This window comes from Lycium barbarum, chromosome 6, assembly GCF_019175385.1.
Source record: "Lycium barbarum isolate Lr01 chromosome 6, ASM1917538v2, whole genome shotgun sequence".
NCBI classification, from domain to species: Eukaryota; Viridiplantae; Streptophyta; class Magnoliopsida; order Solanales; family Solanaceae; genus Lycium; species Lycium barbarum.
In genome coordinates, this window is record NC_083342.1 from 5320073 (window position 1) to 5345480 (window position 25408).

Genomic DNA, 25408 nt, shown 5'->3' on the forward strand with positions numbered 1-25408 from the left:
TTTTATTGTTGTGTATCTTTATTTGCTTTGTATGACTAACATCTTATCTTATTTTATTTTCCTAGCTTAGATGAACTTTAGCGAATTAGTGGGGTTAGTTTAATAATGGGTAGTTAATTTAAGAAAAACCAATCAATTCCATAAGATTCATTTGTTTTCTTGTTATTGATTTTCAAGAGCATTTCTTTATAACATTTCAAGAAAAAATTCAAATGTATGTTCTATGTCCGTTCTTGCTCTATAGTTCACGTTACGAACAATTTTATACAAATAGCATTAGAAGTACTCTTTTATACAAATTATTATTTTTATACAAGTTCTATTTTAAATAGCATTCTCACATGGTTATCTACAACTTTAGTCATATTTACAAAACTATTTTCTTTCCTATAATACTATATTTACACTTAGCCTAACTAATCATAAGTCCGGTCGGTTAACCATTGTTAATGGGTCTTAAAGGATGCCTAATACCTTCCCTTTAGACTAATTGAATCCTTACCTAAAATCTCAAGTTTCGTAGACCTTAAACAGAGCTAACTTTAAAATAACTTTAATAAATTTAGGTGCCCTAATTCACCATAAAATAATTAGGTGGCGACTCTTTAAAATAAACAAAATAGGGATCACCAATATGTTGTACTTCTAATTTTGACTCCGGTTAAAATGGGGTATGACATTCACATATGTAAGAAAATTTTGTAAAACTGTAAAGACATCATACTTGAATTTTAACAAGAATACCCAAGTGAATCTAGAATGATCATCAACAACAGTAAGAAAGTATTTATTTCCTTCAATAGTTACAACTTTATAAGGTCCTCACAAATCCATATGAACTAAGTCAAACCAGCTAGAAGTATAAGTAGTGCTTATAGGAAAGGGAAGTTTAGTCTGTTTGGCACATGGGCAAATTGTGCACTTATTCACTGTAGTAGTAATATGATCTAAACTAACAGGAAGTAACTTCTTCAAAACATTTATGGATACATGTCCAAATCTCTTATGCCAAATGTCTATATCTAATTTGCAGTTTTGATCAAGTAGAGTAAAAACAACATTTCTAGGATTTGTAGCAGCTAGAATTGACTTCTTTTGTGTTAATACTGTCTGAGAGTATGTATAAGCCTCCATCTTCTCTAACAATCATCTTCACCTTATGTATAAGCCTCCATCTTCTCTACCATTCATCCTCACCTTCTCATTGAAGAGATCCTGAAAAACATAGAAGTCAGGAAAAAATTGAAGCTAAACACTTCAACTCTTTTGTTAGCCTGGATATAGATAACAAATTAAACTTAAACTGAGGAATATAGAAAACATTAATTATAATATTATTGTTAGATAGAGTACTTGATCCTATGTGAATAACCAGAGAAACTTCTCCATTTGGTAGGTATACTCTTTTAGGATTGCCAGGTTTTTGAATAGTTAGTTTGTCAAGTAGTTTTAGGTCTGCTACCATATGGTTGGTAGCACCTGTATCTACTATCCACTCCTGTTTCTTATCCTGAACTGTCAATGTACTACTCATAATACCTGTCATGTTAATTGAATGATTAACATCTGATTGTTTGCTCAACAACTGCAAGATGTACTGATACTGATCTTGAGTTAGTAGTGATAGGCCACCTTTTGATTCATGCTACCAGATGCTGAAGATGATTCAAACCCTTGAGTCATGCTGCACTTGACCTTGACTAAGCTGACTAGAACTACCTCCACTATTGTGAGTGTTTCCACCTTGTCCATTTCTATGATTGTAACTAAACTCATCAGCAACTACATTGTGTGCAGAACTGTTGCCATGATAGTGAGGGTTGTTTCCCCCTCTTTTCTTGAATTGGAAATCCTTTGGATAGCCACGTATCTTGAAACAGTTTTCTCTAGTATGACCTTTAATCTTGCAAAAGTCACAAAACTGTGAGTTATAGTTCTTTCTGAACTTTTGATTTCCTCCATTTCTATAATATAAAGCAGATTCATATAAGACATGTAAGGCAGGATTTGCTCCCAAAACACCAGCATTTGCCACAACAGCCTTTTGACCTTCATCACTCATGATCATTGAGTAGGCTTGATTAACAGTAGGCATGGGATTCATTAGTAAGATTTGACTATTTAACCCCCATTAAGAACTGAAACAACTTCAGTTTCTATAAATACACCACATAGTCTCTTTACTTATCACAATTACAAGAAGGGGTTGGTACTAATGCCTCAAATTCTACCCATAATTCCTTGAGTTTAGAGTAGTAACCAGAAACAGAATTGGTTCCTTGAGTTAATGTGGCAATTTCTTTATGTATGTTGAAGATTCTTGATCCATCTATTTTATGAAACCTTTCAATCAGATCTTCACAGATTAGTTGAGCACTTGAAGAATACATAATGCCTCCAAATAAATCCTTAGAAACAGAATTCATTACCCAAGACAAGATAATAACATTTACCCTTTCCCAAAGACTTTCAAGACCAAGAAAATTCTCTTTTGAATCTATTCCATCTACTATTCCTAACTCGTTTCTACCCAACAAAAATAGCCTCATTAGTCTATACCAAGCAGAAAAGTTTTCAGCACTAGTAAGTTGGAAAGAAATCACCTGAATACCACTGACATCAGATGACTACAAGAATAGTTGGTGAGTGTAGTCAATTCCTGCATTTTGGCTTCCTTGTCTTTGAGATTCTTGCCTTTGAGTGTCATTCACTTGAACATTCGTGTGTGAACTACCATTCACACCATTCGTAACATTTGGATTATCATCAATAGCCATCTTGATGTTTCAAGATTTCAAGAACACACAGAAACTTAAAAAAACTTAGAAATTCAGAAGAAGAGAAATGATTTGATCGATCTAAGCTAGAAATTCTAGCTTTGATGCTCTGATACCATGTAGTTTTAGTAGAAGAATAATGGATCTTTGATCCTAATCATAATATAAACGAAGAAGAAGAAGAAGAAGAAGAAGAAGAAGAAGAAGAAGAAGAAGAAGAAGAAGAAGTTTGGAGGATGAAGAATCAATGAACTTTCATTATTGCGATGATGTATACAGGCAGTATACATGGTATATATATAGCTGAAGCATGGTCAGTTAGTTATAACTAACTTAACTTATTTTAACCACTCAACCAGTTATAATTGCACTTTAGGTCCCTAAACTTCTATAATCCACAACATGACTACATAACTAACTTTAGGAACACATAACTAACTTTGTGAATATCCTTATAACTAACTTGCTTCTACATAGCTCTTAGGTAATTACCTTTCATTCCGGACAGCATTAGACTTGGGTCTATTGTTTCGTCATATATTGTTTAAACTTACAGATAAAACATTAGACTATTGTCTAACATTTACAATAACTTATAAAATAAAATTTCAAACTATACTATCTATCATTTTCTCATAAAATTTTCAATTTGTTCAAAAATGATCTTTAGACATGGTCTAAAAGATTCTTAAATTACCAAAAATAAAAAAATAAAAAGAGAAAATCATTTACTAAATAAATATTTCAAAGAAAGATAACCGACGAAAATATCTGAAATGGGGAGGTAGGGAGTATGATGGTAGTAGCATGATTAATTTTTGTCCCCACCAAATTTGTACAAGTGGCAACAAACTAACTCATACTTTAATTAAGTGACTTAAGTTCAAACATGCATTAAGTGGTACATATTCTCCTCAATTTAGAACATAATGCTGGTCTTTTTTTAATTTGGGTATGGAGCTATTAGTTTGCTTTTTCTATAAGCGAATTTCTCTGCCCACTATGTGTGACCTTTATTAGGAATATATTCTCTCTTTAGTACACAATCTATATATTATTAAAAAGAGGATAGTTTGCAATAGAATTGTGACAAGTGGTAGCACAAGAAAATGCCATGTGTTAATTTTAGGACAAAATTAGGTAATTAGTTAATGATTAGTTAATCTTTTGAATTGAATTCAAATCTACTGATTTACAATTTAAAAAAAAATATAAAATTAGATTAAAAGGGACGTGCTCCAAAATATTAGAGCCAAGCATACCCACAATCATCCTATGTGGGCTGAGCACGTTCTACGTTGCTAATGTTCTTTTTTTTTTTTGGTCAAATACATGTTGTTGTGGTGTGTTTACTTTCTGATTTGGTTACTTGGAAAAAAAATTATAGCATGTTTTTCCTTTCTTTTCAAGTCACGTCAGATATTTTTCTCAATTTTGTATATTTTTTAATGTAATTTTAAAAAAACGAATTTAAGTATTAACTAAATTCTCAATCGTGTCCTAAATTTAAGCTCCATTTACTTCTTTTTTTATTGAATCTATATATATTATTAAAAAAAGGATAGTTTTAGTACAAACTATTGTTTTGAATTTAAAAATAATTAAATATTAATATTTAATTTCAAAACCTGAATCTATGTGATTGTGTGTGTCGTGTGAGAGGTAGTGGAAAGCGAGTGTGTGCATATGTAAATGTGTGTGTCGTGTGAGGGACTGAAAACGTGGGTGGGTGGCTATTTGCATATGTAACTGCTTTTAAAAGTTGAATAGAATCATTACTTGCAAATCTTATCTGCAAGTCAACATTACTTGAATTAGAGTTGGTTACAACTTCTCATCCAAAACTGAACAGTCAAGTATAATTTTACTACCTTCATCTTTAGGCATAATTCTATCTAGAAACGGTGGTAGTTTTCTTTTTTCTAAAACTCCCATGAATCTTTCTCCACACTATATTCACATGAAATGTATAGTCCAGTCACATGTTCTAAAATTCACATCTTTTTTTAAAAGTACAGCAAAATTCCTATTTTTCCAATTAGGTTCACTATACTCGACAACACTACTCAACAACCTTAAAACTGATCAAACTTCTTTTATGTTTCACTTTTACATGATTAGAAAAAACAAATAAACCACACGTTCTCATGTTGGTGTCTCGGAGAGATTTCAGGAGATTGCATTGAATGCACAATCCTGAATTTCTTTATGGAGCTTGGTTTGAGTTTGATACTGTAATAGATTTTGTTTCAGTCCTGTAATATTGTGTTTCTATTTGTTTACGGATAGTTGGTTAATTGTGAACGTGAACACGGATTCAAGCGTAGTTGACTGATTTTGGTGATGTTCGGAACAATGACAACTGGGCAATTTTGATGAAAAGGTAACATGCTGATTTTAGAATAGTATTTGTATGTACGCCGATATAGTTATAGGCTGTGGGGTCTAAATTTTGAAATTATGGAAGCTATTGTTACATTCTGTTTCAGGCTTTCAGTATAGTGATGCATACCTCATAGTTGAAATGAATTTTAGTTGAAAATCATAAATGATGCAAATTTAAGAATTCTGAAATTGTATTATTCGTTTGGGTTTGTGCTTAACTCCTATTGGGTTGCTTCATTTGCATCTTCATGTCGCCTCTAATTAGTGAGTGCAAAGGAGCTTGGTTCCCTGAAAAGCCTAAATGGTTAAAAGGTATGTAAGAACACATCTATTAAAGTACTAACTATTAGGAGCAGTAGTTTCATATGTTGCATGTAGAAGCATTGATGAACTTGAAGCAGAGTTGACTTACCAAGGGAGACCTGTTGCTATTTATACAGGAGACTGCTAATCTTACCCTTTCTGAAAACGTTTACTATTGTAAGCAATATTAGAGCTATATTTTGATAGGATTTTAAAGGAACACCTTGCAGGAAAGTAATAATATACATTTTTCTTTGAACAATGTCAAACGTAAGCATAAATTGTTATCTCTAATTGATGTAGTTGATGTTTGTTACGTGATACTAATAACAAATATTAGTTTTACCCGCTCCTATAATTTGTTTTCAAAGCCCATATACCAACATTTCTTCTATACAGGAGAAGAAACTGGTATAATGACAGCTCATCAGATTAATTCATTTACAAAGGCCACAACGATGGAGGGCCAAGAGACCACCTTAATTACAGATTATGTTCTCCGTCTCTGTGTTCTATTACTTTTTGGTGTCAACTTCCTCGCTTGCAGAAAAAAGAAGCACATCAATATTGGTATATATCTCTGATTCTTGGTGTTTGAGGTTGATTATTATTATGCACAGTAAGCTCGATATATAGGAAACTTAAAAAAAAAATAGTTGACTGACTAGAGAGCAAGTGAGTAGAAGAAAAGAGCAAAAGAGGTGTCCGGAAGAAGGAGAAAAATAAGAAGAGGACAAGTTACTTGAAGAAGAAGAGAGTCATCGTGAATGAAAAAGAAAAAATGAGAAGAGAAATGGTCTTTAAATGAATTGTAAGTGTACGTTTCTTTAACATATCTATCTCCTGACATAAATAAGTTTGTCAAATTCAAACAGGATAACCTATAATTGTGTATAGTTACACAAATGTAGCATACAATATTACCAAGGAACAGTATATAGTTTATTAGCGTATAAGTTTAAATAGACACTGAATATATATTTAATGAGTTTTCATACCTAATAATACAGTTGCTAGCTTAATAGAGTTCATTTACACTTGAATGCCTTTCGGTTACGACATGGCCTAAGAATTTTCTGCTTCTATCTTTGGAGCAGAAAAAGAATTCGATCTATCACATCTTTATACTTGTGAAGTTTTTGCGGTAACTGGAGCAAAAATAGGCTCCAAATTGAGGATATGGTCAATCTATGATGGCCATGGCCAAGTCACAAGGACTAAACAATCACATTTGGCATGTTTTCTCAGGTAATAGCGAATCTATTCTTTGGGCGGTTTCAATAGTTTAGATCACATATTCTGTTCTTTCCATTGGTTTGTTCAGATTTCATTGGTTTGTTCAGATTTCATTCGTTTACTTTCTTTTGCACTTTCAATAGATGAATGAACAAGCCGTATTTGTCCAGAGATAGGTTACTGGATCCATATAACCTACAGCATCCTTATTTAATATTACAAACGGGGCCTGGTTTTTACCTTATCAAATGAAAAGAAGTTTGGGCCTGTTTTCAAGAGTACTGAGTCACTTCTAAGAAAACTAATATGTCTGCTATTATATGTTAAGATATTCAGCTACTAGCTAGCTATTACTTCTTTATTGCAGCTGGTGTTCTGAGTTGTTCTGCTACACATGTGACAATCATCATTTCTGTCAATTTTTTTGCATTATACTCGGCCTTAACAATGTATTGTACTGTAATCCCGAACGTATTCATTCTATATAAATGTGGTATTTAAGTGTTTTGTGTTGGCGCTTCATGAACATGTAATGACTATTTCAATGAAATTTTCTGCAGGAAATTCATATTACATGAAAAGAAGGGAATAAATGGCAGCTGATAGACTAAACTCCCTTTACACGGAGTTACAAAATTAGTGATTCGGCTCTATTATACACACAATGGAACTGACAATTGCTGTGAATGAGGATCTAAGTAAGCTGCCTCACTATGGTTGGTTTACAAAATCAGAACTCATGTAACTATGACAAACTTACAGAGATCAAACTGCATAGTTTCCTGTTTAGTTTATATTCCTTTCTAAGTTTCCATCAAGCATTCACCTATTAGCAAAAGTGAATCAAACTTGCACAATTTCTCAGTTCTAAACTTTGTTATTCATTTATGTGTAAATTGTTCCTTAGAGTCTATAGTTGCTTTACTGCGTTCAAGTCCATCAAGGTACTGCAAACAAACTAGCTGCCATATCAAAGAAACATTCTCCATGGATATCGTACAAATGAATTGAGTTAAATTTACAGGAAGAGATTTAAGCAAACATGTTCATGTACCCTTTAATTATTTAAGTTCTTGAGTTGTTTCTGTATCCCATACAATAATAAAATCATTGTTGGATCTGATTTAGGCCTCATTTTCATGGTTTCCTGTGGACTTTAGTACCTCTTTCCTGATTAATGACTTCATAGTGATAAGTGTTGTTGACAAACTGATCATCTATCTATCTCCATTTGATCAATGACTTTTTCCAGAAAAAGTTGGTTTGGTTATTCTGCTCCAATATATATATATATATATATATATATTCAAGCTCAAAGCACAAATAAAGAACAACATATCATTTTTTTGCCTTTGATTGAATCATACACTGAATGACGAACATGTGCATAAATATTGCTATCAGTAAAAAATGCTTCGACTTATTACCACCTACTAAAATTAATATTAGTTAAAACATTATTACATTATTGGCAAGAGTTTATGGTATGAACTAATTCTTTGTACCCCTTTGTGTCGTACCTATTTTTCAATTTACATTTCTGATGATTAAGTTTCGTTGATATTTTCCGTGAATCTTGCGGGTACTATATTAAACCATTTTGGATGTCGATTTGATAAAAAATGAACCTAGCCAAGCCAACATCACTAATTTTGCAGGCATAATTGTTGTTTAAAATAATTAAAGAATGTCTCATGGCTTAAGGTCACTATGGACAAGAGGTTCTGGCTTGTATGATGAAGGAATAGATGCCCTGTAGCGATTTCAACTACGATTTTAAACCGAATTTCCCATGGGTTGGAGGGGTGTTACCTTTCTAGAACAACCGATCTTCCAGGCTACCATTATTCAAGGACTCATAAACTAAACATTCATACTCAAGACATGCACCTAAGAGTCGAACCATATTTAGGTGCCTCATAAAACCAAGGACCTGAACCTGAACCTGTAAATGACAAAGTCTATTCAATGAGAAGGAAATCCTAAGAGTTCCTATCCAAAAAGTTAAATTTAATTTGCATGTGTAACACCATTTGGCTACTCAAGTCACCTATTTGCAAAAATGGGATGATTGAGAGGATAGAGGTCGTGCAAACACCATGGCTATGGCAGTGTGAAATATGGCTGACTTGAATGTTAATCAGTAGTCTAATATTCTTTTTCAAGAAAAAGAAAAAGGCCCTGATGTATTCCTCTAACACTAAAAAACGATTTCCAAAATTGCTTTCTAAAAATTGTTACCGGAGCATATACATATATAGAAAAAAAAAATAGATTAAGCATATACATAAATATGCACCAAAATGCTTCAAGATACATAACTTTGTTAGTCTATATCTGGCCTTTGTCATGCTTCCCTCAAATGCATCCAAGATAAATAACCCTAAGAGTTAACTGACCCAATGCTCAGAAATCAATAAAGAAGAGTTGTTCACCAAAACAAAAGAGACGTTTTATATCTTAATTTTGTAGTAATCTGTATCTTTACATTAAAGCCAAGATTGTTACAATTATTTCTCTTCGCTATTTTTTTGTTTTGTTTTTTTTAAGCGATCTGTGCATCGCGCGGGTACGTATACTAGTATATTTTAATAACGCGCACTAAGCTATTTTGGTTCTTCTTTCCCACAAATAACAATAATACAAAAATATTTAATTTTTTCTTTTGGATTAAAAACGGAGAAATTATAAAATAGTATAAAATATTTACTTGATAAGCACAACAAAATGAGTTCTATATGTTGTGTATGCACCGAACACTTGATACAAATAAAGGAGGAACTGCCTAGTGAATCTGATACTCAATTTTGGTCACAAAAGCTATGAGTGGAATCAACATTTACTTAGAGGTCGTTTGGTTTGCCCGATAAGGGATAATAATTTTGGAATAAAATGTTGGAATATTTATTTTGTATTTGGTTGAACTTCTTATTCCGGAATTATTAATTTCGGGGTTAAGTATATCACAATCGTAGTATTATTTTTATATCACCTCAGATAGCAATCCCGTGATTATTAATCCCGCGATAAAATACAAAGTAACCAAGATGCCCTTCCCCGTATTAATTATAATTAATCCGTTGTTATTTTAATATCAATATAATTTTTTCACCAACCAAATAACCCTGAATATTGGGAATGCTCAGGGGCGGAGCCACTAAGGGGCAAGGGGGTTCATCTGAACCTCCTTCGCCGAAAAATTACATTGTGTTTACAAGATTAAAATTATTTTTATGTTTATCTAGTAAATGTTGAACACCTTGACTTCCTCATGTGCTAACTTTTTTATATTTTTGATCCCCTCCTTAGTAAAAGTCCTGACTTATATTTTTGATCCCCTCCTTAGTATATAAAAATCCTGACTCCGTCATTGAGAATGCTATGACAGCTCGTGTTCAATCAACTTCTTTAAAAAGAGATAGATAGGGAATACTGTAGGCTAATTAATTTAATGCGTATTTTTTTTTTGCTTCTCTTTATCGTATATAAAAATGTCTCCCCTTATCATCCTGTATGTATATAAATACCAACTCACTAGTGAGACTATATTCATCATTCACTTATCCCTTTCTTTCCCACAGTAGTATAAAGAGAAAAGACATGTTTTAACCTCTGAACTTGACACGAAAACTCACTTTAGCAATTAAACTTAACTTCTATTTATTTACCCCCCTTAACAACTTACGTTTCAATTATTTTCCACCCTAAAAAAATAATATCACTCTCACAATGGGAAGTGTATTACACTCGCGTCACGTCATTGTCACGTCAATGTCACATCATTGCCACGTCGTTGCCACATCATTGTCATGTCAAAATTACCAACACATCATTTTTTGTTTTTCTTTTATTATTTTTTCTCTTTCTCTTTCATCTTCTTTCTCCTCATCCTCACCCTACTTTTATCAACCACTACGCCGCCGCCACCGCCGTAAAAAATTGGACGAACTGCCCTTAAAAAAAAATCATCACCATCATCATTAACCCACAATCCTTCGAAGATGATGAGAAAGAAATGAAAGTCCATTTCGGGTTAATTCGATTCCCCCAGTTGGAATCCATATAGTCTAGTAGTTTTTTACTATGAATAGCCCCCTATTGTTGATAGAGAGCTTAACGCCCCGCCCTTTATAGTCGCGACTGTTGTCATGGAAAAAGACTTTCTAAGTGAAAACGAAAAGAAAGGGGAAGAGGAGCTCAAACAAGGTTCAAAGACCCCCTCCCCAAAGTATGGTTTAAAGAAAGCCTTTCGGGTTAGTGAGGAACGTGATAGTGAAAGAGAGAAGAAAGGAAATCTCACCATTATTTCTTCTGATATCATCTGCACAATCGCATCCCAAATCACAAAAAACAATTAATTACACGTTTGATGTTCTTATCAATGGGTTAATTTTATAACTTATGGAGCAAAATCAAACTACTTAATTCATCTTTTAACCATCAAATTCACACCCCAAATCATTAAAAGTCGATTTTACAAATTTTTGAGCAAAATCAAACTAATTCAGGTCATTTTCGATTATAATTATATTATACCCTAGATCAAAATACATTCTTTAAACTGAAAAAAACGCAAATCTTTTCAAAAAAGAAATTGGTAAATTAAAGAAATACCTCAGCATAAGGAGGATGAGATCTGGGTTTCTTAGGAGCAACAGTTTTCTTTGCAATAGCAGACACCATTGTTGCGATTAGAGCTTAATTGATAAAGAATATAAGAGTCTCCACAGCCCCGCCCCCAGCTGCTTCTTCTTCACAAAGGAGAGAACTGGTTCAAGTCAAGTTGCGATAGCAAAATTCATTGAAGAAAAGCAAAAGGATTTGCCTACAAATTTCAGGAAACTCTTGTTAGTTCAATTGAAGAAACTCACTAAAATCAAAGGCTCTTTCAAGCTTACCCCCGCCGCAAAGGTCGTTGCTCCGGCGAAGAAGAAAACCACCGCCACCTCAAAGCCAAAAGCAGTGAAGGGTAACCTTTATTTTATTTTATTTTTATTTTATTTTCGGAAAAGGGCTAAATATACCCCTGTACTATTAAAAAAGGATCAAATATACCCTTCGTTATACCTTGGATGGCTTATCCTACGTGGAAGTGGCACTTCACTCCTAACCCATTTTACTCTTCCCCTCTTCCACCGCTAAAATTTCCACCCCTCCACCACCATAACTACCATATACTTATAGCTCTAGAAAAATCAGTTGAGCGGCATTAGTCCTTAATCAACAATGGCCTTAAGGTAATTGTAATGTAAAACCACTGTACTACAATGTAGACTCACAAAAAAAATTCTTGAGTTCAAATTTTTTTTGACCGGCGCCATGGACTCACAAACCCAACAAAAATATTTGATTTTCCGGAAGAATTGTTAATTAATTCAAGATGCGATTATAATCATGTGTTTCAAAAGGTTTAAAAAGTAGATCTAAACCTAAGCAAAGTGTACAATTAATTAAAAAATTAAAAAAAATAGCACCAAAAAAAAAAAAATCTCACTGGTCTTTGGGTCAGCAGGATGATTCCATAGAGCCTAGAGTACATGGCAGTAAGTATATGGAGGGCATGGTGGTGGAGGGGTGGAAATTTTAATGGTGAAAGAGGAGAGGAGTAAAAGGGGTCAGGGGTGATGAGGTGGCAATGCCACGTGGCATCCATCTCATCAATTGTCATTGCCACGTAGGATAGGATGTCCAAGGTGGACAATTTTAACGGATGAAGGGTATATTTGAGCCAAAAGTATAACGGCGGGGGTATATTTAGACTTAAAGTATAACGAAGGGCATATTTGGCCCTTTTCCAATAGTACAGGGGTATATTTGGCCCTTTTCCGTTTTATTTTTTAATTGTATAACTTTTATTTTATTTTTTCATTTATAATAATAATATATATATATATATATATATATATATATATATATGAGCGGGACCACTTTTTTTGTTTTTCACTCTCTTAATTATTATTTTTTTGTTTTTTTTTTTTTGCCACGTCAACATTTGCGGTGAAAAATAATTGAAACGTAAGTTGTTAAGGGGGTAAATAAATAGAAGTTAAATTTAATTGCTAAAGTGAGTTTTCGTGCCAAGTTCAGAAATTAAAACATGTCTTTTCTCTAGTATAAATTAAGTACTAGTTTGGTGAATTTTATTGAAAGTCTAATTTCTTGTGTAGGGCAATGGAGAAAATGGGTAAGGATTTTTTGCCATTTGTAGTTATGGTGTTTGTGCAATTTGGGTTTGCTGGATTTAATATATTGTCCAAGTTGGTCATTGATGGTGGTATGAACCCTTTTGTCCAATCAGCATGTAGGGCTATATTTGCCACCATTTCCATTGCTCCCTTTGCTTCCTTCTTAGAGATGTAACTTATTCCGACCTTAAATAAGTTAGACCTTTCTATAACAGTTATTTATGTGTCCTTTATAATAATATTTCACTATAACGGTCAGATTTTTTAAACGGACTTTTCATGTTTTGTTATATGTTATACTACTTACATCCAGCACTAGCAATGCAGTATTTGGTTACATATCTTTTGGATACCTTGCATAAAATTCTGCACGGGCGTGTTTGGTATGAATGAAAATATTTTCCACCGAAAATGTTTTTTTTTTTTTTTAAATAAGTGATTTTCTTACTTATTTTATGGTGTTTGGTAAGTAAGCAGAAAATACTATCGCAAGAGCATTTATACATAATCTAGTCTGGAAAAAATATTATGGGGATAGGGATGGGACGGTGGGGTGGGGGGCAATCAGTCATGTGAAATGTCACTTATGAAATTTGTTTTTTTCCTACTCCAACTAGAAAAATCACATAGGGGGGTCCAATAAAGGTCACCCTTCATATGATCACAACTTTTATCTTTTCTTTCTTTTTCTTTTTCCATTCTTGTTCATGATCACCAGTTCAGTCATTTTCTATACTATAGGATTAGGCTAAAATTGAGCGGGTCAAAATATCTGAATTAATAAATGAATGGGTCATTAACTTCGCTCAAATAATACTTGGATTGAAATAGACCGAGTCAAAATAGGCTACACAATTGGTCATAACCAGCTCGTCCAATTTTTTATAAAGTTTTGATCTCTTTGTTTATTTTTAATAATTTATTTAATTATCTAATAAAATTAACTTTCTTTATGATGACTAGATATAACATATCAAATAAAATACATATTAAAAAAATATTTTAACAAGGTTTCTCGTGAGTCAATTTGGCCACATATTTATTGTAAATCAGCCCAACTTTCAGATGTGTTGAATTGGGTTGACCAAAATGAACTAAGTTAATAAACGAATGGGTTATTAATCTATCCAAATTTGGACTGCTTGTACAAATCATATTTTTATGGGTTAATTTTGTTGGCCCTAATTTTTTCCAGAAGGATTGCTTCCATAAATTAATTATAATCAAAAGTTTACTACTAACCTGCTTGACTTAGCTTTTGTTAATGTCTTTTTTTCTCCCTCTTTTAATCATAACGCAGGAATAGACCAAAGTTGACACCATCAATACTTTTCCAAATTTTCTTGTGTTCTATTTTCGGGTAAGTAACTTTTACTATCTCCTTTTGGCTACATGCTAAATAGTATTAGATCATATGCATTCTCCCTTTTATGGATGAAACAGAAATTATATTTTAATTTTCCTGCATGTTTGATTGGTCAAAATAGAAAAATATTTTCTCTAAAAAAAATAAAAATAAAAAGGTTAAGATAAAGAAAATGATTTCTCTGTAAAAGTAGGAAAAAAAAGTTTTATAAGTGAAATTTTTATATTGATTTATTGTCTCTCCCCACCGGACCCCTCCGACTCCCGACCCTCACCCTGCACCCCTACCTACCGCCAACTCAACCCGGATCTCATCCCCATCACCTTCATAGTGTTTCCCTAACCTATATATAAATGCTTTTGAGATAATATTTTCTGTGAATTTACCAAAGATTAGAAAATAAGTAAAAGAATAACTTATATTCAAAGAAAACATTTTTCTTTCATACAAGCACACCCTTACTATTTACTCGAGACTTCCCCAATAGTTTCTAATTCCAATTGCGTTAAAATTTCAGGTTGACTGGGAACCAATATGCATTCTTTTATGGGTTAAAAAATTCTACTCCAACAATTGCTACAGCCTGGACAACTTAATCCCAGCATTCACTTTCTCTTGGCTGTCCCTGTTGGGTAATTTTTCTATATATGGATCTTAATTCCACGCCTTCTTCTAAAGCCAGCTAATTATAAATGAGTACATAACAAGGGATAGTTAAATTAAACCTGACCGGTCAATTTATTCAAGTTTGGGTGGGTTAATTACACGCCCGTTTATTAGTCAGCTCATTTTGACCCACCTAATTGATCAATTTATGTAAAGGTTGGGCCGTTTGAACTAAATATGTATCACAAATTGATCTACGAGAAATCTTGTCAAAAAAATTTAATTTTTTTTTGTTTGACATGTCATAATAATAATAATAATAATAATAATATAAAAAAAAATCTTAAGATAACTAAACAAATTATAAGAAAAAAAAATTAAAACTTGGTAAGAGTTGATGGGTTAGGTTGTGATCTATTGCATCATTATAACCAACTCCTTCTCACAAGTCAAGCTAGAGAGGAAAAAAGCAAGAAGCGGCTGTCATTTGATCTACTAAATCAAAAGTTCTTTCACCGCTGTGGACCAGCCTTCTTAAGAAAACTGCAATAATAGTTTATTAACCACTCGCAACCACTATGATCTCGACCTAGATCCCAAAGGTAATCCAACCGGTCATTTCCCAAATTTATACGAGGAGAACGAAAGATAATAAAAAGGAAAACAAAGTCGTAAGTAAATATAGTAAAAGAAACTATCATTCTATTTATCATATCAGTCGAGTCGTATTCTGTTTGTCTCCCCATTTTTGTGTTTGCTTCAATTCAATTCCTATGATCAAACGCGCAAGCAAGTCAAAAATTCTTTCTTCGAGATGATAGGAAACAAAATAAATATGCAATCTTAGTATTAGAAAAAGAATTGGCAGGGGTAGACCACTGTGATCTCGACCTAGCTCCCAAATTAATCCACCCGATTTTTTCCCAACCTATACAAGCAGTGCAAAAGATTAAAAAAGGAAAAACAAGGTCCTAACTAAATGAAATAAAAACTATCATTCTATTTATCATATCAATCGAGTCGTATTCTGTTTATCTCCCCATCTTTGTGTTTGCTTCAATTCAATTCCTATGATCAAACGAGCAAGCAAGTCAAAAATTCTTTCTTTGAGATTATAGGAAACAAAATAAATATGTGGTCTTAGTATTAGAAAAAGAATTGGCAGGGGTAGATCACTGTGATCTCGACCTAGCTCCCAAATTAATTCACCCGATTTTTTCCCAACCTATGCAAAAGATTATAAAAGGAAAAACAAGGTCCTAACTAAATGAAATAAAAAACTATCATTCTATATATTATATCAGTCAAGTCGTATTCCATTTGCCTCCCCATCTTTGTGTTAGCTTCAATTCTTGCGATCAAATGAGCAAGCAAGTCAGAAATTCTATTCGTTGAGATGATAGGATACAATACAAATTTGGTTCAAAAAATTTCAACGCCAAAATTCATTTTTTAATTATGAGCTTTAAGTCTCACATTTAACCCAAATTAAGACTTAAATAGTTGTGTGGTTGTAAATCATCTCATAAAGTTAAATTGTATAGAAAAATCATATGCTTTTTGGGACAGACTAAAAAGGAAAATGTGTCGCATAAATTAGGACACAGGGAGTATATCATTTGAATTGGTAAATATTACTCCCTCTTTGTTTTGACCGTAAATTTGGATACAATCTTTAAGTTTCTTGAAAAACAATTTACATATTTAGAAATTACGTACTATAAGTTATGATAATTAACAATTTAAAATACTTAAAGGGCATACGAATAAATTGCGGTAAAAAAATTTCTTCTTTGATTCTCATAATCCGAATTGTAGGAAGTAATATTTTCTCTTTACAAAGGAAGTTCTAAATATCTTTTAATTTCTCTCTGTTTATTTTATTTTATTTTTTATCTCAGACAAGAGTGAACGAGAAGTATGCTGCTCCATACACATGCACAGCATTGATGTGCTTAATGGCAAGTATTGAGTGCCTAATCATTGGCTTCTGCGTAGTTCACAATACTGCTGAATGGGCTTTAAATCCAATTAGAGCTATCTCAGTTCTTTATAATGTATGATCCAACTCATCAATTTGTTTTAAAATATTACTCCCGCGATTTAAAATAAGTGTCCACTTAGTCTTTAACATACTCCTTAATAATATACCAACAATTTGTTTTAAAATATTATTCCCTTCAATTTAAAATAAGTGTTCACTTAGTCTTTAGCATACTCCTTAAGAATATATTACATCTCCTACGGAAAAAATATATATTTCGACTAACCTAATCTTAATTTATTTGCATATGAGTATTAACTTGATACATTGGGATCTGGTAACTTAGCACTTAATAAGAATAAATCTGAAAATATAAAGTTAATTTTTTCTTAGCTTGATTATGTAAACGAACACTTATTTTGAACTAAAATAAAAAGACTAAATGGACGCTTATTAAGAACAGGAGGCTAAGTGGACACTTTTAAATTGTGTACTTGATAAATGACACTATCATTCTTACTTCTTCCTCATTTAATTGTGTAATTGATTTTTCTTTACAGGGAATTGTGTGTACATCAGTGATATATTATTTAAGCTCATGGTGCATAGAGAAAAAGGGTCCCTTACATGTTTCGATGTTCAACCCATTGCTATTAGTTATTTCCTCATTTCTCAGTTGGATTTTATTTCGTGAAAAGTTATATATTGGAACGTAAGTAAAACTAAATTGAATCCAATAAAAAGATTCAAATGCTAAGTTATTTTTCAAATTTGTCTAATTATATTCTATGATTCTATCAAGAGAAAAGGGTCAAAAATATCTCTGAACTATTTAAACTAGAATAACTTTGCCTTCATTTCATTTTTGGAATAAATATGTCGTTAGTCAAATAGCTCAAATTAAAATGTCTTCCCACAAGCCAAGTTGCCATAAAATATCCTTAACGATTCCTCCGGGAAAGGGTATAAAATGGCTCTTTTCTTGTTGTTCTGGAGGGACCGTTTGAGCTACTTGACTTGTCAGGAGGACAATATAACTATTAGTTAATTGATTAACGGCGTGAGTATTTTGTGCCCAAATTGAAACTTATTTCGAATAATTCACCAATATTTTGATCTTTTTTCCTTTTACCAATCATTCAATGAACTAATTTTTTTATTTTTTTATTTTTGGTTTCCTATTTCTATCAGAGTTGGAGGACCAATCTTGACTGTGGTTGGATTGTATGTCTTTATCTGGGGGCAGAAAAAAGAGATGGAATTGATTACAAAAGATGTGGAGAAAGAGAACCATTCAAGTAAAGTTGACTTGCAATTAGAATTACATGAGATTAAAGAGTCAAAGGAAGTCCACAAATGACCAACATAGCCCGTGATGAGGCAAATATGAACAACCCAAAGTTGTGAATTAGCATGTAATTGTTAATTGTGTTGCAACTTTTGAATAAGGTGAAGTGTAATAAGTCCCTTCATCAAACCTTGAATAAGTCCCTTCATCAGACCTTGAAACTTAGTACTCCCTCGGGGTTTGGTCTCATCTTAACTGCAGCTTTAGCTTAAAAAATTGTCCCAAAGTAACTGTTACTTTAGCAATTCAAAACTAAACAACTATTTCCAACTATACCTTTAATATTAAAGAAGTATTTCTTTTTAATACTGCTCAACTTTCAAAAAGCATCTACATAAACAGAATAACTTAGAGCATGTTTGGATGGACTTATACCTATAAGCTGCAAACAGCTTATAAGCTAAAAAAAATAATTTTGGGTAGTCTAACTTATTTTTTTTGGCTTATAAGTTGTTTTCAGCTTATAAGCTGCTTTAGATAAGCTAAGTCAAATGGGCCCAATTATTTTTTTGAGTTTATTTTAAGCACAAAATGACTTTAAGCTAGCCAGTCAAACACTCAAAAAAACTGAAAACAGCTTATAAACAACTTATAAGCCAATCCAAACGGGCTCTTAACTATTATTAAAATGAGATGGTGGAGTATTATCAGGCTAAGAAGCCTATGACCTCTAGGGGAATATTGGAAATAACATGTTTTATGTCTAGTTGGAAAAAAATATTCCAATAAATTTGGAATAATGGATTTTATCAAAAGTCTCGATTTTCCGAAGTTAATGCATCATTTCTTGATGTTCAAGATAAGGTTCAGCCACGGAACTATTCTCGCCAATGTCACGAATAAAATTCAGCTACAGGATTATTCTCGGTGACCTAAGATCAGGGGCGGATGTACCAAGAGCCCAGGGTGTTCACCCGAACATCCTGGACAAAAAATTATAGTGTATATTTAGAGTAAATTTTATGTGTTTATGTACATATATTAACTTTTGAACACCCTGAACATATATTACAGTGTCTATTTAGGTTCAATTATTTTTCCGAACACCCTGAGTGAAAACTCTAAATCCGCCACTGCCTAAGATGTCATGATTAAACTTCAGTTGTTTTTGCTTGAAGTTCAATTGTACGTATATGATTGAACTTCATCCATTTTACATGAAGTTCACGCTTATATGACTGAACTAAACTTAAGACATGTTTGCATGAAATGCATGAAATTCATCAGTCATATTATAACTGAACATCTGGCATTTTTGCATGAAACGCATGTCATATATGACCAAATTTAAGTGTTCCAACGTGTGCGAAATATATTATTAGTTTGAGAATGTGTTTGGAATCCATGTAGTTGATGAGCTATAGATGCTAACTACAAAATGCACGTTTGCGAGATAAGCATATTGTAGTTTCAGTATCATGAGATTTTATCTAAAGTAGTACTTGCCCACGTTCAGAGAACCCTTTGTTTCTCCAAATTTAAAGCAAATCATACTGTCATTACTTAAGTTATATATACATATATTTAACAAGTACGTACATGAAATTTTTATTACTTAAAAACAAAATACAATTCTGCAAATATGAATATGGAGTTATATCATTAGGACGAAACTGGAGAGAAAGAATACATCTCTCATTGAGGATGCTTACACCAACTACTAGTTAAATACTTTTAAGAAAATATATATGTTAAATGGAAGTGCTCAAATAGGTTACCAGGTGCAATTGCTACTTAACAATATCAGCTAATTTTACGCAAATATTCCTTTTTAAAGCCATCATTTAAATTTGATTTTTGTTTTTAAAAGTTGTACAAATATAGCCTTGAAAAATTCCCTTCTTGAACATATTAGACGCATATCTAATATTTATTCATATATTGCTCAATTTTATAGACAAATATTAGATTATCGTCTAACTTTTCCAATAACTTATACAATTTTAGACCGTGATACAACATTTTCTCTTAAAAGTTTTAGTTTGTTTAAAGAAAATGATCATAATCTAAAAGGTCTATAAACTGTATAAGAAAAAAACAAAGGATCACTTACTAAATAGTATCCCAAAAGACATAACCAACCAAAGCAACCAATGTGTACATTATTTGGGCCGTGCTGCTAAGTTGGGCATCACCTTTTGCATTTTGATCCTAATCCAATTAGCCATAATTAGCCCAAGGGGATTCAAGCAAGTTGATGTTTAATGAAGGAAAAATTACTTGGCATAGCTACCTCTAAGAGATAATGATTGATAATAACTACCTTTTAATTTATTAATATTTAGTAGCTAAATTGATTTTCTAAATTACCATTGATAGCTATGCCAATATATATTAAGTTTATGGCTAGTATTTCTCCTCACATCTGTCTCTCTTCTCCCTCAACCCTCTCTCCGTTTCCTCTCTCTCCCTCGGTGCTCATCTCTCTCTCCTCTTTCCCTCTCTCTGGTGACACTATCAGTGTTCCTTTCCTCCTCATTTATATTTCTGGTGACTCACTAATAGATTTACTCAGTTTAAATACAGATCTAGACCGCATCTTCTCCAAACCACGTGATTAGGATCGGAGTTGATGTTTTCAATACCTGAAGCTGTCATCGTTCACCGTCCCCATCGGTCCTCCGTCAACTACTTCGTCTTTTTGTGGTTCATACAGATCTGCAGAATTAAGATTTGTATCTGAAACCCTAAGTTATTTTGCTTTGCTATATCTGAAAAACCTAAGTGATTTTTTAGATAAAATTCAACTCAGACCTGAAAGGAAGAGTGCTGCCGGAGTGTATTTCTTGTATCTCCAGATCTGGATATTTCTTGTAGCTCCAAATCTCAGTGTATTTGTGTGTATTTATGCATTGTGGTATTTATTTAAGTCTGTATTTATATCAAATATATTTCACACAACATTTTAGTATACATGCAATTCTGAATTTTCTGACCAATGTATTTCATACAGATACATGTGTAGTTGTCTGTATTTATGCGTTGTAGTTTCTACTCAAGTATGTATTTCTGACTTAATTTTATGTATTCAACTTTTTTATATATGTAGTACTTAATATAAAGAGTAAAATGCATAAATACATTAATAACCCATATCACTACCAACTAGGACCATTTATCTGTACATTATGAATACAATCAAATACACCAAGTTAGCTCGCTCAATATTTAGATACAACAGAACAAAATATTCGAATACAGTCAAATACACCAAGTAGCGCGCTCAAATATTGAGATACAATGGAACATAATGTTCGAATACAGTCATATACACCAAATTAGCTCGCTGAAATACACATGTAAAAAGAGAAATTAAGGTTGCGTATATCCAAATACATATGACATCAGATAAGGTTGGATACAACTGAACAGTATATTCAAATACAGTTAAATACAGAGAAATGCCTAAATGTAGCTACAAATTGTAAATAGCAAAAAAGGTAGCTTCGGATTGAAAGCAAGCATTAAAAGATAGTTATTTATGTAAGTTGCCCTTAAAATTATTAAGAATTTTTTTGACCTGCTGGCAGCCCATTTTTCATCTACATGTGAATACAAGTTCTACTTTTGCTAAGAGTTTTATTGATAGAATCACTTTTGATAGGGAGCGCTTTACTTCCTAAATTAAGACTTCCCAACTCGAACACAAATTATTGGAGCCCCAAAATTGATATGGATCACTTTGAATGAACAAAAAAAAAAATAGAGTGAGAGAGTACAAGTTCTCCTTCATTACTTGGCTTGGATATTAGTGGCGAAGATATAAATAAGTCCTTTTTTTCATCTTATGATCATATAATTCAACATGCTATCAGAGCAAACAAAAGTTTCGAATTCTAGTCTCATCGCCATCGTTGTCACAAAAAACATAAGTACTTGACCCACTAAAAAGGAATCAGACTCGCACGAAATGGGGCGTATTGAAGGGAATAGTTAAGTAAATAAAAACATACTTTCCCTTTTTTAGTACAGCATATAGACCTCCCTTAACCATCTTCCAAAAAATAATTGTTGCTCATCGATTAAAAATCTCTCGTTGCTAATAAACTCACTTTAGATTAATGGGACTCCATCAAAGAATTAAGTGGGGATACAAAAATTACCTGATGGTACTTAAGCATTTTTACAATCTTCAAAATTCAATTTTAGGGGGGAAATTATTGTTTAAGCCAAGAGTTCTAAAACTAACATTTGAGTCCTTTAGCACAACATTAATATAAAATCAAATTTTCGCACTAAATATACTTATCAATAATTTACCAAATTGCCAAACAAGGCTTTGAGTTATGAACTAGTTTGACTTTCACACTTTGTTTTCCTTATTGCATGCAGGGTGTTGACACCCAATTTTGTCCCTCCTTTATTTAATTCTATTCATTCAGACGTCTAAATTTATTAACGAGCTAGATACTTTATTTTCACAGCTATTTATATTCACTACTTTTATTTTAACATTACAAGTATTAATTTATCACAAATTTTAAATGTTCATCGTCATTTCACTTTCGGGTTTAGAATCGTTAAATTAATTACAAGACAACACTTTATAAATCCTTACTTTCTATATACTGTTGACACCTAATTTTGTCCCGCATCTCCTCCGAAATACCTATTTATACTTCTGGTATTTCGAGAAATTAAAAAATATGCATTTTAAGTTTTGCTATAATTATTAGTCTTTTATTAACACCCACGTTTTATTTATTCTTCTGCAGTTTATTATTATCATTATTATTATTATCGTTATTATTATTATTATTATTATTATTATTAAATTATCATTTATTACTAATTGTCATTTATTATTATCATTCTTGTTATTTCCATTATTATTATTATTATTATTATTATTATTATTATTATTATTATTATTATTAATTACTAGTCATTATTATCAGCGTTATTTTTGTTATCAATTATTTATCATCATTATCATCGTTATTTTATTATTAATTATTGTCATTGTTTTATCAATAATTGTTATTTATTATTATTATTATCATCATTTGTTATTTTTTATCATTATTATTTTATTATTACCAGTATTATTGTTATTAATTTATTATCATTTTGTTATTATCAATAATTGTTATTTATTATTATTATTGTTAATTATTATCATCTTTATTATTATTATTAATTATTCTTATTGTGATTTTGTTATTAGTTATCCATATTTGTTAGCTACTATTATTATTATATCTATTATTATTTTTTATCACCATTATCATCAGCATTATCATTATTACCATTATCATTATTGTTATCATTATTAGCAGTATTACTACCGCTATTTATTCGCTACTATTATTTAGTATTATTGAAATTTGCAACTTCCGCACACACATCGCATTTATTTAGCACATTTAAATGATAGCATTTGTTATTAAATATTATTGCACGGTCATTTGCGACATCATATAATTTTACCCGGGTCTTTTTTATAATTACATATTTTCGTATTAGGTGATATTCTGGCACCCTTAGTACATCGTTAATCAAAATGTGTCTCTTATTCAAATTTAGAAGCCAAACTATTATTTGCACTCAGTCCGTATTTTGACTTACCGGCCCCCAAATCAAAGTCCGATTAATTCCTAATATTTTTTGGACTAGACCATATTTTTATCTCAATTTTTTAGATCAGTCCATGTTTAATTTACTAGTCCATTCTTTTAAATACCCAGTCTAAAATTTGACCCGGTCCACAAATGGACCGGGTCCAATTCATTTTTTTCAGCAAATTAAGGGAAACCCTTTTAGGGTTTCCCCTTCATTTCCGCCTCTTTCTTTTCCTCTTCTTTTCTTTTCCCTTTTTCTCTCCTTGTTCTCCGTCTCATCGCCTCCATTCCCGCCTCTCCTCCGCCGCTCCTCTCTCTCCCCCTTTTCCTCCTTCTTCTCCGCCTCCCCACTCACGCCTGTCCCCGCTCCCATCTCTCTCATACGCTCCTATCCTTACTTTAATACAAACAAAAAGCCCTATAAATTTGGGGGGATTTTTGGGGAATATCTGGAGAGATTTGAGGAGGATAACACTCAACACTTCCTATTTTTTTACTCTAATCTAAGTCTGTTTCAAATTCTTTTGTTAGAGTTCGTGGAGTTAAAAACGAAATCAATCCTACAAAAGGGGAACAAGAAGCCGTAACCGCAAAAATCCCTACCAAATATATCGATTTTTGATCATAAAAGAGCCTTTACTCGGAAAAAAACAGCCAACACATCATTCTATTTTTTTTTTTTGGGTTTGAAGTTAAGTTATTTCAATCGATTTCGAGTTCGTTCGTGTTCGAGCGTAGATTCGCGACGTCGACACCCACTTCACTGCACCCACAAAAGGTCGGTATATCTTTATCTCGTTATTTTCCTTGTGTGTGTTGGTTCGCATCATAGTTACTGTTAGGTTGGTTTAGTATGTTCTGGTATTTGCTATTATCATCACTGATGTTTGGTTAACTGAAATCTACTTTAATTGACAGTGCTATAGCTGCCTGTTTAAACGGATATGATTGATATCGACTGATTAGCTTAAGATTTGTGTTGATCTACGATGTCACGGCTGTTTGTTTAAGTTGATAGGATTGATGTCTAAGGGCTAGTTCGAGACTAAGTTAGTTTACCATGTCAATGATGCATGAGTTAAGTCGAATTTGGTTAATCCTGGATGATAATTACTCGCCTGGTTAGGGGTATTATCTTCTAGTTTATATTGTCATGACTGTTTGTCAAAGTGAAATCTGATCAATATTAAAGGGTTGGTTTGTGGTTCACACTAGTTCATATTGTCATAGTTGACTCTCTTGGGTTGAACATGACTAGCATTGAACCAAAATCTTACAATTTTGCTAGCTTACATTGATACAGTTGTCTGTTTAAGCCTGGATATGATTGATGCCACACGAACATATTGTTGACACCCAATTTTGTCCCTCCTTTATTTTTATTCACCCGGACGTCTAAATTTATTGACGAGCTAGATACTTTATTTTCACTGCTATTTATATTCGCTACTTTTATTTTAACATTACAAGTATTAATTTATCACAAATTTTAAATGTTCATCGTCATTTCACTTTCGGGTTTGGAATCGTTAAATTAATTACAAGACAACATTTTGTAAATCCTTACTTTCTATATACTAATTACTATTTATCTTCACATAATAAATATTGTACTAGTTACTAAATTAGAAGCCCGGAAATAATTAAAATAGCGGAG

The 25408-nt window shown here is 32.3% G+C and overlaps 1 long non-coding RNA gene and 1 pseudogene across 1 annotated transcript; one reads left to right on the forward strand and one right to left on the reverse strand.

Moving 5' to 3' along the window:
* Positions 1-771: 771 nt before the first annotated feature.
* LOC132600583 (uncharacterized) lies at positions 772-11747 on the reverse strand. Its single transcript, XR_009567263.1, has 3 exons — positions 11600-11747; positions 11316-11526; positions 772-1215 (listed from the first exon to the last, which is right to left on the reverse strand). It is a non-coding gene; the product is annotated as an uncharacterized LOC132600583 (long non-coding RNA).
* Positions 11748-11845: 98 nt separating this feature from the next.
* LOC132600325 (WAT1-related protein At1g09380-like) lies at positions 11846-18326 on the forward strand (annotated as a pseudogene).
* The last annotated feature ends 7082 nt before the right edge of the window (positions 18327-25408 follow it).